The following is a 20,243-nucleotide window of genomic DNA, read 5'->3' on the forward strand; positions in this document are numbered from 1 at the left end:
GTAGGGAGGAGGCCCCAGGTCGCAGGGAGATAGGTAGACGTCCTCAAGAGCAACACCAGAGTCCACCTCAGACTTCCATACACAGGCTGCAACACACAGATGAATGCTCACACAAGAGTGTGCACGCACATACACACCTTATTGCCTTCAGGACCTCTGGGGCAGACCAACAAGTGTACCAGTAAGCATGATAAAATGCTATAATGGCATAGAAAAATTACTGGGAGAAGAAGGCGGGCCATTCTTTTATCGAACGTGATACTTGAATTCATCAGCCTCTCAAGTGCTATTTCAAAGCAGACTCCGTTCGTTAACTTAATTTTGACGTAACTCCGAACTCATAGAAGTTTCAAAAACAGAGCAGTGCCCCCCCCTTCACCCAACCTTTTCAAGCATTAACAGCCACAGTACGATGGTCAAAACCAGAAAATTTATATTGTTGCACGGCCCTACAGTCAGCCCTCCCGCCTTTGTTCAGATTTCCCCCACCTTTCGTGCCGTTGATGGTGGGAGGGTGACATCCTGGCATCCACATTCCACAGGGCAGCTTGTGCCTGCCCTGTGCCCCCCACACCCTCTTTCACTGGGTGTACTTCCACAATCCCGCCTTTTAGCTTCTGAATCTTTACACTTTCAAAGTGTCTTTGCCAGTGCCTCTGCGGAAGGCTCTCGCTCCGCACTCGTCTGATGGTTCCTTGAGATCACACTAGGGCCACACACCTTGGCCCAGAGCTCTGAAACAGAAGTACCATGTCCCCCTCTCCTTACTACAGCCAGAGACTGTACGATGCCAATATGACAGGTGACTCCGCCTGGCTTAAATGGAGTCTTCTGATTTCCTCCTCGACCAAGTACTGCTCTTCCCATTCAGATCAATAAATATCCCAAGAGATGATTCAAAGACTCTGTTTTTTCAGCTTTGGGTACCGGGATAGGGTTTATTCTTTAATTTTATTATAGAATTATTATATAATATATAAAAATAATTGAGTTGGATCTGGTGTGACAGCACAGATCTGTGGCGGCAGAGGTGCTCTGGCTCAGGAGCTGGAGGAGAGCCTGAGCCACCCCGTAGTGAAGGGGAAAAAAAGCTAAACAAAGTTCATCGGAGCGTGAACTGTCATCAATGAAGCAAGTAAGGAAACCGGTTTTGAGTTCTTGGTTATGTCATGTTCTTGCTCATTTAAGAGAAGTGATTCTTGCAGCTGAGCAGTGCTTCCTGAACAGAGTGGGGTGGGTGTGTAAGAAGTCAGGGTATTGCAGAACGGTATGCTATCTGGGGTGGTCGTAGCAATGGTTTTGTGTCTAAAGGCAAGTGGGGAGCTGGCTCAGTAGATCAATGATTACTATGCAAGTGTGAGGAGCAGAGTTCGGATCCCCGGGAACCATGTAAAAACCAGATTTGTCAGTATACATCTATAATCTCATCACACCTAAGATGAGAGAGGAGAGAGAGAGAGAGAGAGAGAGAGAGAGAGAGAGAGAGAGAGAGAGAATTCCAGAAGCTTGCCTGCCCCTACATAGTAGTTACAAAGGGACTTTGCGTCAAACAACATGGAGGGAGATCAACCCTAGAGGTTGTCTTCCAACCTCTACACACGCACCAAGGCACATACATGTGCACTTGTATTAATACACTCACACTCCATCTCCCCACACAACTACCCACCCTCTCCCCTCCCTTAGGCACACATGTGAAACAGGCAAGTCAGAAATAAAGAAAGAGAAAGCAGTCAAGCCCTCATCGGGCTCCTGTCTGGCTTAGTGCTGTCGTCTAGCAAGCACATGATGAGAAGTTCCTGGCGGGTTTTCAGCAGACTTGTTTAGTTTGATGATTTAAAAAAATCAAGTTTGGACTCCAAGATGAGGAAGCTGTGAGAGGGCAGGGAGCTGGGAAGTGAGCTTAACTGTCTAGGTAGGAGATGAGCGTCTGCCCACAGCTGTGGAAGTGGGGTTACGGAAGAGGCGGAACTAACCCACACCCATCACACGTAAGGAGGTAGAGTCTAGAATGTTCCTTGACTGGATGCAAGGCTGAAGAGAGGGAAAAAGAATAATCTAGGCCAATTCCTGTGATAGTTAGGGTTAACTATCAAATATCAAAACAAAACAAAACAAAAACTAGGGCTGAAAAGATGGCTAGCAAGTAAAGACTCTCGTCCCCAAGCTGCATGAGTAGAATTCCCAGAACTCACCTGGTACTAGAGAATTGGTTCCCCCAGACTGTCCTCTCACCACTACACTCAATAAAGTATAAAAATAAAAAAATGAAACTGATACAAACCCAAAATATAGAATTCCTGGGAGATGGAACGCTGGAAGTGTCTGTGGTACTGCACCAGCTAAGTTTATGTCAACTCGATACAAGCTAGAGTCATCAGAGAGAAGAGAGCCTCAACTGAGAAATGCATTCTTAGGATCAGGCTGTAGGCAAGCATGGAGGTCATTTTCTTAATTAGTATTGATGGGAGAGGGTCCAGTTCGTTGTGGCTAGGTCCACTCCTGACCTTGTGGTCCTGGGTTCAATAAGAAAGCAGGCTGAGGAAGCCATTGTGAGCAAGCCAGGAAGCAGCACTCCTCCATGGCCTCTGCATCAACTCCTGCCTCCAGGTTCCTGCCCTGTTTGAGTTCCTGTCCTGACTTCCTTCAGTGATATGGAAGCATAACCAAATGATTCCTTCTCTCCCCAGGTTGCTTTTGGGCATGGTGCTTCATCTCAGTAATCGTAACCCTAACTAAGATGGGGGATGGGTGTTTTTATGTTCACTGATGTTAGAAGACCTGGCCACTGTGGGTAGAGACACTTCCTACTCCTAACCTTAGGGATCCTGAACTGTATCCAATGTGAGCTGAGCACTCGTGCCTACTCACAGGTTGCTCTCTTCCGCTGACTGTAGGCAATGTGACCAGCAGCATCAGGCTCCTGCTGCCTTGACTTCCTCGCCATGGTTGGCTGTAACCTGTAACCGTGAGCTAGAATGAACCTTTCGCTCTTAAACATTGCTTTACCGTAGCAACAGGACAAGAAACTAAGACAACGCCCAGCTCCCTAAGGTGGGCAGCTGGACAGTAGTGCCCTTTGTGGGGATAAGAAACACAGAGAAAGACCAGCTCGGGTGCGTGCCTACGTTTTATTCTCTCTTGAAGAAGGAAAAATAGCAGCAAGAACACATCTACCCGTGACCCAGGTCCACCTGGTACCATTTTGACTACACTTATTTTGTCCCTTGCTCCCTCCTCCAACTTTCGTTTCACACTAAGGTTGCACTAAACAACCTTTCCTGAAGCGGTGAGGTGCTGCACTCGGGATCCTTCAACCCTAAATACCTGACTCCCCATCTCCAACAGTAGGGAAATGACCTCAGCCCACTACAGACAGCAATGACAGAAACTGAATATTGACATAATCTTTGATCTACTGTTTGAATAGCAGTTTAGGAAAGTGACTCCACAAAGAGTCCTGTGTGGTATTTTCACCTTCTCTAGCTCAGCCTCGAGTCTAGGACAGTTCCTGCTTTTAGGTGTCATGTCTCTTCAGCTTCCTTCACCCTGCAGAAATACTCTCACATTGATTGTTAGCTACACAGCGCGAGCTATGTAGTTAATTCAAAATCCTCATGTATATAGTGCTTTGGAAAGGTGGAATTAATTTTAGAAGGTAGTTTTGCCAGCTTAGCTTCGTATCTCAGGCATATTTCAACATGGGATCAATAGGAAAATTACTGATGGACTCATTTACATTTTTGTTCCTCACAGAGCCTTTGAAACCTAGCGTGTGTACATGACACTTCTGGGACATCTGTTTCTTCAGACACTTTCCACTTCTTTAACAGCCACAGATGACTGCCATTTTGGAGATAGCCATCTTTCAATTACTTTGGAAAATAATAATTTCATCCTCTTTCCTATGTATTTATGTGTAGGTGTTTTTGGTTTGTTTGAGACATGGTCTCTCTACATAGTTCTGGCTGTCCTTGAACTCACCATGTAGACCATGTTGGCCTCAAACTCACAGAGATCCACTGGTCTCTGCCTCCAAAGTGCTGGGATTAAAGGTGTACACTCTACTTTTTTTAGGTCAGACTGTTCTCATGTCGAGTTCCTTTTTCCTGGAAAGATCCTTGAAAACACCATCTAGTCCTAGAGAAGGCACAAACAGGCCAAAGGAAGGATTCCATCCAAGTCCCGCTTGGTGACCCACTGAGTTTACCGGGGTTACAGGAGCGTGTGTGAATCTCAAGGGGGCTACATCACTAAAACATTCACTCCAACATGGGTGGGTCCAAAGTGTCCTAACTCTAGTCAGCCTTTTTAAATGCTCAAGCATCCCTACGTGTCCCGAGGGCAGGATTATGTGCAGCTTGGTACTGAGTCAGCACGGGGTTAGTGGCCGGAATCTCAGGTGTAGATCTCATGCCTGCTCTCCTTCTATGTGAGAATGTTAATGGACACAGTCTCCTGAGTATCTCCTGTGGGTGATTACGGATGTTCTGATTTCAATATGGCAGTAGCCATGTCTTGCCTAGAAGTCAGAGTTGCCATATAGGTTTTCCAATAGTTTTTTTTTTCCACGTTGTGACTTTTGATCAACACTACATAGGTCCTTCTTGGGAAGATCTGCTAATGCTAAGTTATATGTGTGCATGTTTTCGTGTGTACAGAAACATGTACGTGTGGACATGAACCTCAAGGGTTCATTCTGTTCTTTGAGGCAGAGTTGCTCACTGAACCCGGAGCTCACTGTCTCACCTGGGCTGCCTTCCTAGCAAGCCCAGACATTACAAGTGTGTGTCACCACATCCAGCTTTTTGTATGTGGGTTCTGGGGCATAAAATGTAGGTCTTTTTTTGTCCAATGCGGAAAGGTTTAATGAGAGAAGAAGAGAACAAGAGGAGAGGAGTAAAGACCAGCCATGAGCACATGGAGGGAAGGGAGGAGGGGAATGGGGAAAGAAGGGACAAAGTGGGGGAAGAGGGGGAAGAGGGGGAAGAGGGGGAAGAGGGCAAGAGCAGGGAGCAGGTGCAAGAGAGTAAGAGAAGAGTAACTTCATCCTCATACCCCAAGCACTCTACCAGTGTAGCTGTCCCCCGTTACTCCTGTTGTAGATTTTGATCATTCGAATGGTATCTGACTTCTCATATGACATTGTATGAAAGGATTGAGACCCAAGGATATAACTCAGCTGGGGCCTTACACCCTCCCCACCACAGCGGCTCTGTCACCGAGAGAGTGTGAGCGCCTGCTTATGCCACGGGCTGTACTAGTAATTGTTGCTCATCCGTAGTGATGGGAAGCAGGAGTTTGGTTTTTTCCCTCTGTGGCTCATGCTGGGGAACAGGGCCAGACAGAGCGAAGCAAGCTTTTCCTAATACTGGCTGCCCCTTCAAAAGCAGTGCTCCTCAAATATTTGTTCAATATTCTTCAACCCAGCTGGGAAGTTTCCAGAAATTTGAACTACAAATGCACTCACACATTCACAGAGGATCGTTTGCATAGCCCATTGCAGTGCTATTTGTAGGAGCGAAAGGTTAAATCCATTAACGTCCATCACTAGGAAACTGGTTAAATAAATCACACCATTACCAAACTTGAATAAATCCATGTCTCCCACACACACACCCCTGTGTCTCATTTGCTGGGCCTCAGAAGAGCTTCTGAGTGGCAATGTGGAATTAGGGCTCTTGACAATGGCCAGCCTGGGCTATCCCAAGTGAGAATGGGTTGCACTACATCTGCTCATGGGGATCAATACTTACCAGTCTCTCCTGAGCTTCACCTCAAGGAATTGAAAGACTACTGGCAAGACGGAGTCAGCAGGTGAACACTATCAGATGTACGCTCAACAGATCCCAGCTCTTGGAGAACTCTGCTCCCCAGACTCTCTACTACAGACCCTGACAAAAGTCCCGGCAGGGATCCACAGTGTCTGGGAAGACACAGAAGGTGTTTTTGATTCTTTCAGGATCCCTCAGAGGCCCAGTTTGGCTGCCTCTGGAGTTTATTTAACCCCATGGAGGTTACCTTTTCCATTTGCAGGCACTCATTAAATGAAAGGAGAACTATTCACTTAACACCTGTGTATCATCACCCTCTTCTTTTTCTTCTCTTTTCCTTCTCTTTGTCTTCCTCTCCACCCTTCTCTATTTCCTCTACTCCACCTTGTGTGATATGAGGTTTTACTCTGAAGTCCTGACTAGCCTTGAACTCACCATGTAGCCCAAGCTAGCCCTCACTGTTCCTGAGTGTTGAGGTTCTAGGTATGTAACCCTCCACTCAATGCCTCTCTCTTTCTTTGGGAATTTGTTGTTTGTTGGGTTTTGTTTGAGACAAGGTCTCATGTACTCCAGGCTGTGGAAGATGGTGGGGGTTGGGGAGGAGCAGTTTCTTTACAAACCCTTCTTATGCACCTTCCCACGTGTAATGAAATGTGTCAGCCCTCAATACAGAGTTCATTATTGCCATGCCTCCTCTGTGTTGGTGAAATACTGTTTTACTCTTGATATTTCAAGTATCTCATCTCTTCCAGGAAGGCTAAGCTTTGTATCAGACAAACCCATGTTTAGATTGCTCTGTTTACTTCCTAGAAACCAGTCTTTGATTTACTAATATTATTTCCTGCACATAATATTTAGATTTTTTTCCTCTTATGAACTTTCCCATAACAAGAAATAAAAGAATCATTCATTCTGTTAAAAACCACCACTGGTCTGACGAATCTTGCCTGTGCTCACATTACCAAGTCGGAAAATCCTCCTCAGGGCGCCCATTGATCCAACTCTAACCCCAGGCCTGGACGTGTCTGTGTGTACCCTGCTTGATGGCACACAGGTACATCTCATCTTTCCTTGATTTCCTCTAGATATCAAATTTCATGGATTTCTCAGTTACTCCCTTGGGTATTCCCAGGATCACAGGAAGGTTTATACCAAATTTTTTTTGAGTAGATCAAATATATTTTTCTGATCTTTGCTCTCACATTGGTTGCCACTCCTGAAGGAATACTTGTCCGCAGTTCTTCGAATGCGTTCATGCTCAGTGTCCTAACCTGGGCGGACTTGGAAGGCGCCTCCTCACTCTGTCTTAGATCCCACGAGGATCATTTCAATTCACTTTCTGTGAGAATTTACTTCCCTTCTTCCACTTGGCTTTGTGGGATTTTCAACACCATTTCTGGTAGAAATGTATCTACACTGTGCCTCTCACTCTCTTCCCGTCCGTTCCCTGTTTACAAATGATCAGCCTAGGATTTTTCAGCAGCAGAGATGCAGACGGATTTCTCTAGCACAGGCATCTCTTTGTCAAGAAGGGGTCCCATCCTTCTTGAGATCTCACTTCTGGTCTTAGGAGATCTACCCTTTGTGGATAAACCACACATGTCTTGATATTTAAAGCTGTGTTCTTCCTGCTTCCAGGCTCCTTGGTCCCCTCACTTCTGTCTCCTGCATCCCTTGCTACTCACTAACTAGCCCACCCTCTTCCACCTACCCTGCTGGGCCTCGTCCTCCTGGTGCCTAAGGAACAGTCCAGAACATGCTGTATTTGCAGCCTTTCTATTGCTGGGAGAGCTGGAAGGTAGGTCTCGTTGCCCACATCACTCTTACATCATCCCAGCCCCGGCCAAGCAGAATCCCAGCTTCTGCTGCCTTTCATGTGTGGAAGGAGAGGAGTGGCTTCATGCATAAGGCATCTGAATACAGGGGTACCCAGGGCTCCCACCCAGGTGGCTTGGAGTCCCCTCCCTGTGCCCCTCTTTCCAGCATGGAGGGATGTGAAGGACAGCCAGAGGAGGGAAGGGACACTACACTTCAGAGAAAAGGGGCAAATGGGAGAGGAAGTGGACTTGACTAGAAACTCACTTTACGTAAAACATTCCCCAAACTGGAATCACACACACACACACACACACACACACACACACACACACACACACACACACACACACACATATTTGCCCAGACTGGAAGCCCTCCCCCAACCCACACTCATTTCAACCCCACAGGATCAAACTGTGAATCAGACTGAAGTCTTTCTCCTTTTCATTCCCAGGGCTCTCTCTGGGACAGAAAGACATGATTCATCTCAACCCTGGAGGCAACCCAGAAAGATGGATCCAATGGATATGGTAACTCCATCTTCGGAAACTTGGACGCTCTTGAGATCACTATTGTGGGACCACTGAAGGACCAATCGCTTTCTCTTGTCTTGAAGAAAGCCTAATCTCCACTTGGTGTCTGAGGATCCTCCACGGTGCCTACATTCCTCGGGGGTCTTTGGGATTTCCATTGTTCATAAATCTTCATTTCAAGATGAATGCCTCTTGAAAGGTAGTAGCACCTATCTCCCTCAGGCATGAGAGAAAACGAAGGGGGAGGGGGATAAGGGGGAGGGGGCAACAAGGCTTAGCAGGAGCTGGTGAAGAAGCAGCCCATCCATCCAGTCATTCCTCATGCTGTGCGGGGTTGTCACCTGCAGGCTACATCCCAACTATGAAACGCTGTGTGTCGCAAGGTTGGGTGGATGGCTCCTTCTGTGTGTTTCCTCCAAGCCCAGCCAGAAGGCTGTCTTTTAGACTTCTTTCTAGGCAGATGCCCCCATCCTCTGGGTGTCCCTTGAATGAATCAACACAGAATTAGATTCTATGGTGGGTTTGTGCACAGAGTCACCTAGACATTGGTGAGGAGAAAAGAGTGTGTATGGCCAAAGTTGCTGCTGCCCCATCAAGTCCTCTCTGCCTTCCCCCACATGTCCCTGTTCCTCCTTGTCTCATCAGAACAAGAATGGGGCGGGCAGGCGTTCAGTTTTCTTTAGTAGGGAGCCCAACCTATGGGATAGTGCCCGGGTTCAGGGTGAGGTTTCCCTGCTCAGTCAAACCTATTTGAAAACACTTTTGAAGACCTAAGGTAGGCAGCCTGGGTAATTTTAAATCCATCAAGAAGACAATGAGGATTAGTCATCCTGGAGTCTCAGCATGGTCTTGAACTCGTTATGTAGACCAAACAAAATGAAAGCCTTCAGTTCTCTTGCCTCATCTTCTTAAGTCCTTGGATTTCAGTTGTCCACCACCACCACATCTGCCTTGCTGTATTTTTCTTAAGATTCATTTTATGTGTGAGTGCCTGAACACATGCATGTGTGCCATGTGTGCGTAGAACTGGTGTTCTAGGCAGTTGTGAGCTGCCATTTGGGTCCTGGACATTGAACCTGGATCCTCTGGAAGAATATCAAGTGCTCTTTCCTGCAGAGCATCTTCCCATCTCTACATGGTATATATTTTGCAACTCTGCTTAGCTAGGTCCTTGTAGCAGGGCACACTCATGGCACCTCCCTTCACGTGTAGCCTCCCTTGGCAGTTGCGTGTGTGTCAAGTTTGCCTCTTCTACAATATTTAGTTTGTGCATGTCCCTCATTCGCTTTTCTGTATTTCTGTAGCAGGAACTGTGATTCCTAAAAACCTATTCCTGTTGAGCCTTTGGTTGTGGCTTTCTCACAGCTCGTAACAATTTTAGTTATTTGCATTTTTGCATGTTTTCCCCAGTGGGTCACGTGTTCTTCCCAGGATAAAGGCTATGTATTACATAGTCACAGACACTCTTAACATGGTAGCTTGAATCTTTTAGGCATGTAGTAATTGTTAATAGACTCAGTTTTCTGTGTCATAAAGAGAAAGAAGACAGCCCATATAAACACTGAACAAACTAAAACACAGGGAGCAGCTCAATACTGTGAGGTTGGACAAGCCAGGTTCCTCTCAAGGGACACAGGTAAAGTGACAGATTCTTGGGGTCCTCTTCTCTTCCTTTCGCAGGAGCTTTCCTCTTGGGAAACATCAGTCCCCTGAGATGGCTTTGCAGTTAATAGCAATGGCTACTCTTCCAAAGGACCGGGGATCAATTCCTAGCACCCACGTTGAAGGACTCAACTGTCTGTAACACCAGTTCCAGGAGATTCAACACCATCAGAATTACATGCAGTCAAAACACCTATGTACATAAAATAAAAATAAATAATTAAAAAAAGAAACCCAAAAGACACCCCTATTCCCCACCCTGTGCCCTAAGAGAAGCGAGAGCCAGCCAGGCAAAGAGCATTCTGCCAAGCAGAATAATCAAGATCGCAACCTTCATCCGGTATTTAGGTCAGTGTGACAGAGGCGCAGGGAACCAAAACGGAAAAGGGAACACTGAGGGCCCAACCAAAGGGACAGCCAGCCTGCACTCCAGTATGGTGTGGCCATGTAAGGGGCAGGAGGCCTGATCATGTCTACTCTAATTTTTCAAAAGAATATGAAAACCTGGACTTTTTTTTAAAATGAGAAATCCCCTGGTTTTGAACATTTGCTCAACTTGAAGAAAAATTAGAACGAACTGCACGTGCCAAATGAAACACACCTGTGGCTTTTATGGGCCAATGGGGTAGGCAATTTGAAAGCCTCGAGTTAGAAAGGGGATAAAGCCAGGGGTGGAAAGTGAGTGGCCGTAGGCAGGGATGGAAGCCAGAGAACGAGGGAAATGTTCAGGCTCATTAAGGAGACCAACTGGCAGTGGAGGGCCACTGGAGGGCCATAAATGCGATCAAGTTTCTGTTTAAGAGGACCTTTCTGGTTGCAGCCTGGAGAATCACTGGGAAGGAATCTGAGGGGTAGGTAGGAAGAGCGTGTTTTAAAATGATGGTGACACACAGTTGGGTTGTGCCGGGGCCTGCCTGGTCTCCAGTGCTAGGACTGGGGAAAGATAGACAGGAATGCATTTGGGAGCAACTCTGGAGTTAGCCTGAAATCTCCATCATGTGTGATTGTCTAAAAAGAAAACAGACTGTTTTTTTCTCTATTGATATGTCTGTATGTGTGTATCTGTGAATGTACATCACACGTATAACAAGGGTGTCACGTCCCCAGAATTAGAGTTATAGTGAACACCATGAGGATTCTGGGAATTGAACTCATGTCCTCTGGGAAAGCAGCCAGTGCTCTGAACCACTGAGCCATTAAATCTTTTTCCTAAACAATTTTGGGTTTTGGCAGCACTGGGGTTTTAACCTAGGGCCTCGGACATCCTGGACAAGCATTCTACCACCGAGGAATACCCCTAACGTTGTTTCTCTGACTTCTAAGTTTTGAGAAAAGGTTTTAGGATGGCCAGCTGGACTTGAACTTAGTCTGTAGCCCAGGCTGTCCTTGAACTTGTAGACTTTCTAGCTCAGTCTTCTAAATAGCTGGAATTACAGATAGGCACCACCAGGTACAGATTCTCTCCCTCCTCCTCCTCCTCCCCTCCTCCCTTCCTCCTCCTCTTCTTCTTCCTCCTCCTCCTCCTCCTCCTCCTCCTCCTCTTCTCCTCCTCCTCCCCCCTTCCTCCTCCTCCTCTTACCCCATCTTTCTTGTTGCTGTTCTCCTCTGAGATATGATTGTGCTATGTACCTGGCCTCGAACTTGTAATCTTCCAGTCCCAGGTTTCAGTATGGTGGGAATAACAGCCCCATAGCACCACACGTAATTTAATCCTTTTACTTGTTGATATTTATTTATTCATGTTTTCATATTGTTGAGGATAAAACCCAGGGTCTCACACCTTACTAAGCAGGTGTTGTTCAACTGACTCCAACCTTAATGGTACAAAAGTTATTCTTTGCTCTCAGTTCACACAATCCAGTTCTCACTGGATATGAACATAACTAGACTTTTCAGACTTCTGGTGTTTTCTGGGAATAAAGGGGCAAAATAAAGGCATTATAAACATGCAGAGATTTAATAAATTTCATTTATATATGGAAATCAAACAACACTCAAATCTACAAAAATAGCTGATTAGAAGCTATACCAAAGGAAAGATCCCATTAAAATAATAACAAAAAATAAAACTCTTGCATAAACTTAACAAGAAATATGCAGGATTTTATAGTTTGCAATTTTAATGCAACTGAAGGACACAAAGGCCTAACAATGTTAAAATATGCCATGTTTTCAGATTCTTATCATAAAGCTGTCAAAGATAGGGGACCTATAAATTTCATACGATCCCAATAAAAATACCAAAATGATATTCTAGAGGGAACTAAATAGCTAATATTAAAATTCATGTAGAAAAATTATCAAGATTAGTCAGGAAATTTGGGGAAAATTAGAGTAAGATGCAAGGCTAAAAGTACCAGGTTTAAAAATCGATTGTAGCTCCTTGGTAATGAAAGCAATGTGAATGCAAAGATTATGCAGACATCATGGAAAAACCCAAAAGCAGGTTCAAGGGCACAGAGAATACTGCATATTGCTTTGATGGTGTTAGCTCATGGACGGCCATCTGAAGAAACACAGCCATAGCTACATTGTGCAGGCAGCTCCAAGAAAGATTCTGACCTCTGAAAGATTTAAATGAAAACATAAACATCCTAAGAAAGTAGATGTGAGAACTCTTTCATAAGCTCATGTGAAAGGATAGGTTAGTGAGTTTTAGTCTATAGAAAATAATTATTTATTAATATATCAATTAATTAATATAATGAATTAAATGTTATTGTTAGTTATTATTAATACATTATTATTAGGAATAATAATTATTACCTGGCAAAAAGCTAAAATATATATAATGACTGGGAATTCGAACTCATGATAGGCAAATGCCACTTTCCTCAATTATTAAAGTTTATATTATTAAGGCTTAATATATAAAATGATACAACTAATAAAGAGAAAAAAACAGTAGTCTAATGGGGGGGTGTTAAAAATTGGAACAGTTAACAGAAAAGAGAAGCCATGCTACATTACTCACTGGCCAGGCAAGTTGTGCCCATTGGTACAATGTTGGCAAGTCAGCTATGGCGGAAGGAATTGCTTTCTGATTAGAACTGAAACCCACTCCACAGGACAGAATTTGCATCTGGCGGTATAAACCTGGGCAGTGTAAACCTAGGCAGAAGCCCATGGTTGAGAGGCTAATAGGGAATTTACAACTGCTGTTATGCTAAATGAACCATGCAGATTGCCTTTGAAATAATTGTTTCCATAGGTCAGGGCTCTGGTCAGCTCTGGTCAGCCAACCTTTTTTGCAGTGGACAGAAATGGCTGCATAGACTCAGAACTGATCAGTGCTGAGAGTAAGTGATTAGTTACTGCTCAGCCACAAATGGAACATCTGTATCACGGTCTCCGACGCCCAAAGAGCACTGTGGATGAGAGCCCAGAAAGAATGTGAGAGCTGGGGTGTCATAGACCACTGTCTTCTGGTTATGTCTTGGCCACGGCACTCCTGAACTGACAGAGCTGTGATTGGTTGTTCAAGATGGGTCATGTCAACATCCTACCATGGAATGGGGAGAAACTCGAGAGGCCTCACTCTCTGTGGAGATCTATACGCAGTCGATGGTTGCTAGGAGAAGAGATGTTTTCTTCAGTGTCATAGCTACAGGCAAGTTACCCATACTCTTGTAAAGAATCTCTCATCTCTGCAACCCAAGTGCAAATCATTGGGTTACTAAAAGCACTTTTTTAAGATATGGAAGCAGAGGGGGGCCTAGGTAGAAAAGCCATCAACAGAAATGGAAGGGAGACAAGAAAAGACAGTGATGAAATGCATGCATGAGTAACCATGACAGCCACTAGTATGTGTTGTAATATAATGCTAATAAATACATGAAAATGGGAATCCAAAATCCCTTGAACTTGTAAAAAAAAAGATGCTAACCCCACTTATGGGGAAAGAAAGTACATCTAAAGCTGTAAGAACACCGCCTTCTCTTATAGAAGGTTGACCATTTCTTGTGTCTTAAATTTGATAACCTGCTCATAGTGATGTGGGAAAGCAACATTCAGACACTGCTGATGGGATGACACCAACAGTGCATCGGTGATAGGACCTCACTGTGTAGCCCAGGCTGGCCTTAGGCTCATCACTCTCCCAGGCCTTCTGGATGTTTGGGATTGTAGCTATGCACCACCATGTCTGTTTTAGTGATTTTATTTATTGATAAATACCTCTCTCCAAACTACCTAAATCACAGACTCAGCTACCCTTTGAGTAAGCTATCTCATAAGGCATCTATTCTGCAAATCTGCTTGCAATTTGCACTCATAAAATGTGACCTTCTGCGTTACATGGGTGAGCAAAGCACAGTGCATGGGTGAGCATGGGTGAGCAGGCAGACTGAAACAGCAACTGCTGTATGCCGGGGCTCAAAGTCAGGCTAGGCAACATGGCAAGAATCCTCAAAAACAGAGACATGGAAGGGCAGGGACACAGAAGGTACACTAAAGTACTTTGCCAAATGGAAAGCAAGATGTATAATACTTGCATGAAATACACTCTGTGTATGTGTGAGAGAGAGAGAGAGACAGACAGACAGACAGACACAGGCATACAAATAGGAAAGGAGGAGCAGGAAAAGGAGGAAGAGGAAATTGGTTGTGTTTGAAGAAAGAAGCCAGGAGGGAGGGATGTAATGGGGAGTGTCTTCTCACTGCCTAGCTTTTGGAACCCTATGCATGTAGACTCCACTAAAAGGTAATGTGTATATAATAGAAAAAAAAAAGCTTCGTTCAGGGAAGAAAAAGTTCTGCGGCCATTGATCCCTACTACTCTCAGTGACACCCCTGCCCTCAGCACACTTCCTAGCCCCAAGGACAACCTCACCTGCAGTGACACCCTTCTACCCACAGTGACACCCCAGCAGTCCTACTACACCTGCGAATGGTGCCACTATCTCTGAAAACTGTATCCCCTGCTGGAGACCAAATGTTCAGCCAGTGAGCCTGTGAGGGACACTTTCCATTCAAACCCTAACATCTCATACATGCCGGGAGAAACACTAAGTGGTGAAGCCAAAAAGAAAAAAGAAAAACAGTTATCTAGGTGTGTGGTCCCCTCAGCTCTGTGGGAAACAGGCAGTGAGGGATCTCAGCCAGCCAGAGAGCCATAACCAAAGGCGTGAACATACCTTTTGCCTCACTAGAGTCGTTGTCTCAGTTAGGGTCACTATCACTGCGATGAAACACTGTAACCAAAGCAACATGGGGAGGAAAGGGTTTATGTGGCTAACTCTTTCACATGATAGTCCATTCTTGAAGGAAGTCAAGGCAGGAACTCAAACAGGGCTGGAACCTGGAGGCAGAGGCTGGGGAGCCATACTACCTCCTGCCTTGCTCCCTCTGGCTTGCTCGACTCTTTTATAGAACTTATAGGACCACCACAGGGATGGCAGCACCCACAATGGGCTGGGTCTTCCTCCATCAATTACTTACTAAGAAGATGCCCTACAGGCTTGCCTACAGCCCGATCTTATGGAGACATTTTCTTTTTCTTTTTTTTTTAATTTATTTATTTTATGTATATGAGTACACTGTAGCTGTCTTCAGACACACCAGAAGAGGTCATCAGATCTCATTACAGATGGTTCCGAGCCACCATGTGGTTGCTAGGATTTGAACTCAGGACCTCTGGAAGAGCAGTCAGTGCTCCTAACCACTGAATCATCTCTCGAGCTCATTGAGCAATTTTCTTAATTGAGATTCTCTCTTCTCAGATGACTTTAGTCTGTGTCAAGTTGACGTAAAACTATCTGCCACTTTGTACCACTGAGAGACCTTATAGTTCAAAGAATAGATTTAATGAATGCTTGGGCAGAGCCTACGTGACTGGGCATCTATGACTAACGAGGATCCCTGGAGTTCATCGGCATAATTGAATAAATGAGATCTGGGTTTAATGAGAGACACTGTCTCTGAATATGTATGAATGAATGAATGAATGAATGAATGAATGAATGGATAAACAAGCAAATAAACAAGGTAAGTCTGGAATAGTGGCTCAGAAGTCAAGGACACATATTGTCCTAGCAGAAGACCTCAGTTGCGTTCCCAACACCTGCATGGTAGCTCCATCCGTAACCCCAGTTCCTGAGAACTCTGACTCCCCCGTCTGACTTGCTTGAGCACCAGGCACAGAAGTAAATTAGACACTCCTCCAACCTACCTTCAGGGGTTCAGAGGCAGCAGCTTAGGTCATCACCTACTGCCACCAGGAGCACATTTCCACTGTGGCTATGATTGCATAGTGACAGTATCCCCTTAAAAGGCCCCAACAACCCCAGATTGCTCTTTCTGTCATGTTCTGACTCTCTGTTTGCCTGTCTCTGTCTCTCATGTCCCCACTCTGAGAAGGCCTTTCACTCTTCCCCCACCCCTCATAAACCTCTTGTTGGATATCTTGCATGGCCTGACATCTTAACTGTCCACCTAATCCTCCCCTGCCACACCATGCCAATGGTCCTCTAACTTTATCCTAATACACAGATGCAGGCAAAACACTCAGATACATAAAATAAAAATTCACACTACTGGGCTAGATGTGGTGGCCTACTTAATCCCAGCCCTCAGGAGGCAGAGTATCTCTATGAGTTCGAGACCAGACTGGTCTACAAAGAGAGTCCAGAACACAGAGAAATCCTGTCTTGAAAAACCAAACAAACAAACAAAAAGTAGTAAGATGGATAGAGACATTCAACGTTGACTTCTGCCAACACGCACGCACACACACACACACACACACACACACACACACACAGAGAGAGAGAGAGAGAGAGAGAGAGACAGAGACAGAGACAGAGACAGAGACAGAGACAGAGAGACAGAGACAGAGAGAGATTGAAAGAAAGAGAAAAGACAGAAACATCTTTCCTCCCAGTTTTGAAAGCCAAAAGTCCAGAAGGGAGATATGGCAGAGACACATCCTTCTGAACCTCTCAGGGAGGGATGCACCATCCTTGGCTTCTCTCTGTCTCTGAGAATCCTCTGCTTTGCTCACCTCAGTGCTTCTGTCTCCCTCGCTAGCTGCATAGCACCCTGCCTTGTGCATCCTGTCTGTTCTCGCTGTCTTCTTACCCACATACCAGTAGTATTACATCAAGACCGCTTGACTAGAGAGACACAACAGTTAGGGGCACGTACTGCTCTCTCACAAAACTAAGGTTCAATTCCCAGAACTACAAGATGGCTCACAAATATCCCTAATTCCATTTCAAGGAAATCCAGTGCCTATTTCTGGCCTCTGTGAAGGGGGCAGTTCTGATGCTAAGATCTTGTTCCCCAGTTGGTTGATCTGTCAGTAAAGAAAGCCAGGGGCCAATTGCTGGGCAGAAGGTACAGGCGGGACTTCCGTATCCCAGGAGGAAAGGAGATGCAAAAGGAAGGAAGGAGTTTCTGCCATGCTTTGGAAGGAGAAGAACATAGCAACCTTGTGAGGTCTGCCGGGCTGGAGGTGGGGGGCAGCTGGGGCCTGTGGCCACTGCTATAGGCAGGTGGCCAAGGAGGTTTGACAGGGGCTAGGTGGGACTAGCCACTGAAGTTTAGGGGAGGTGGAGAGACAGAGATAATAAATTGACAAGGGCATGCTTTTCCAGGAGGGAGATATCAACACCCAGCAGTTGTAGCAAGAAGGAAAGTCGTAAAGGAACAAACTCTGTGTGTGTGTGTGTGTGTGTGTGTGTGTGTGTGTTTTATTCGAGGACTCATGGATGCTGGGAGAGGACTGGTAGTGTAATCACCTCCTAGAGTTGTAAGTGGATATAACAAAAGGGAATCCAGATGGGAGCTGGTAGCTCAGCTAATCCTGGAACCAAAGGCAGTAGCATAAAATTATCCACAACACTCTAAGGACCCCAGGAAGAACAAAGTGCACAGACATTCACGTAGGCCAACATTCATATGTATAAAACAAAATAAATAAATCTTAAAAAAAAAACCAAACAACAACAAAAACCCTGCACCAGCAATGGTCCCAGCTAATTCCAGCTACAGCCCCTCTACTTGCAAAGGGGGTCATGTTCTGAAGTGTTGCGGGGGGATCAAGACATCCACATCCTTGGCTTCTTATGCATTTAATAAATGGATCTCTGCAAGAGGGAAGCAGAGGCCATTCCCTTACACCCACTCACTGGGTGTCTGGTGTGCTTTCACAGCAGGAATCCCTGCAAAGTAAGACATTTCCCTGTGTATTCAGTAAGATCTGAATTCAGTACAACATGAGCCCTCTTCAAATCCTAGCGTTTTATGCATGCCCAAGGTAAGAGATCTCCGTTCTTTGAATCTTACCCCAGTCCAGTGGAGCATAAGCTATGATCATCCCCGAATGAGAGATGGGAAAACTGAGGCTCGGAAGGCAAATGCTCACAGTAAGCGACTCTCCCACACCCAGAATTTGGCTCCAGAAGGATTTCACTTCTCATGAAAAAGCAAGCGCGTTTTCATTACATTCACATTATAGAAACATGTGCACATCGTAAGTGCCTTCAAAGGCTGGAGACTGAGATGTGGGGAAACAGTCCAGAGTCCCCTCCCCATCCCAGCCACTTCCAGGCCCTCCCAGGGGCCCCCTCCTTCTCTCTGACGTCTGTTCTCTGCTTTTTCTGTCGAATGTGTGCATCTCTGACTATTTTTAGTGCTTGTTTTTTATTTACATAAAGAGAATCTCACTCTCCAAGTTGCTTTGGTACTGACATTTTCCACTTAACAACACGCTGGAGACGTTTTTTTTTTCTCCCTGTGTCAGCAAAGCTCATACCCATCTTGAATGTTCCAGGACAACAGAAAGACCAGTTTCTGTTGCTGCTGTGTGTGTCCCTTCTGACCAGCACCTGTGCTCCAGCCAGCCTGTGGATTGGATCTCCCCCCTCTCTCTCTCTGGTGGGGGATGGTTAGGAGAGGTCTGGGGATTGAACTTACAGCCTCCTGCCTGCTAGGCACACATCCTGCCATTGAGCTGCGCCATCAGCTCCACAGCTGACGCTGATTTTGAACAATATTCTGTGTACCAAAAGGTATGGGTTTCTCCCTTTCATCTCGATCGCTGTGCAGTGTCTTGGAGCACAGAAGTGTTGCGGCTGTGGAATGGCTCCGTGCATACAGTTTACTGTAACGTGCAGGCATGAGGACCTGAGTTTGAATCTCTGGCCCCACATAAAAAACTGTGCCTGGTGTCTGTCATCCCTGGGCTGGGAAAACAGAGACTAGAGAATCCCTGGGGCTTGCTGGCCGGCCAGCCCAGTCTAATGAATGAAGCCAGATCCCAGTAAGAGCTTCTATTTCAGAACACAAGGTGGACTACATGCAATCATGTGCTTCTGCTGCTGTCCTTTGAGCGTGAAACGCCTCCCCACAGGTTCGTGTGTCTGAACACTTTGCCCCAGCCAGCCGCTGTTCGTGGGATATTGGGGAACCTTTAGGAGATGGGGCAAGGCTGGAGGAAGTCGGTCACCCCAGCATGGATCCTTAGGGATGTATGGCCCCTGTCGGCTGCCTGTATCACTCTGTGCTTCCTTTCTGGCTCTGCCACAGTGGACTGAAATCTTCAGAAACCATGAACCACAATAGATCTTTTGTCCCCGGTCATTTCTGTCTGGCATTTGATAAGCAGTCTTATAACTGACGTGAATGCTCTCCGGTCTTCACTCTGCCCAACAGGACAGTCCCAGCAGCTGACACCTTCCATAAGACAGTCTTCCCTACAAGGAAAGACACCCAGGATTCTTCCTGCCCTGCAGTGGGATCCCTCAGAGCAGGCCCAGCTCTCTAGATCTCCCCACTTCCCCCCTCCATCAGCACAGATAATCCCTCTAGGACAATGGCTCTTCCCCTGAATGGTTCTAAACAAACCCCAGCTTGGGCCTGAGCTGGAATTTGTTTCCTCTAGGAAAACTGATTTCACTGACCAAAGTGTTGAGATGCCGTTTAACAATTCCTACAGAGAAGTTAGGGACTACTGGCAGGGCCTGGAAAGTTGGTTCCGTGATGAAGAGCACTTGTTGCTCTTGAAGATGAGCAGGTTCTGTTCCCAGCACCAATATGGCGGTTCACAACCATCCCTAACTTCTGGAGATCCCGCACCGTCTTCTAACCTCCAATGGCAGCAGGCACCCATGTGGGGACACATACACGCATGCAGGCAAAACATTCATTCACATAAAATAAAATAAGCTTCCTTAAAATTTCTGTAAAAACAGACAAAGGATCCCCCTCCCCCATTTTGATTTGCACAATGAATGTGTACTAATGACAAAAGGAGATGCTAGCAAGTAAGAGGGACACCTGAGAGGGGTGGGGTCACACGTATGAACTCCCTACACCTCGCTCAACTTTTTTTTTCTTGTAAAGACAGAACTTCTATATAAACTAAAATGTATTTACTTGGGAAAGACTCCCACATACAAAACCTCCCTTCTCAGAGCTTTAGCATCCACAAGAGGCTAGCTGGGCTTTTTCTGTT

This window comes from Rattus rattus, chromosome 6 (assembly GCF_011064425.1).
Source record: "Rattus rattus isolate New Zealand chromosome 6, Rrattus_CSIRO_v1, whole genome shotgun sequence".
NCBI lineage: Eukaryota > Metazoa > Chordata > Mammalia > Rodentia > Muridae > Rattus > Rattus rattus.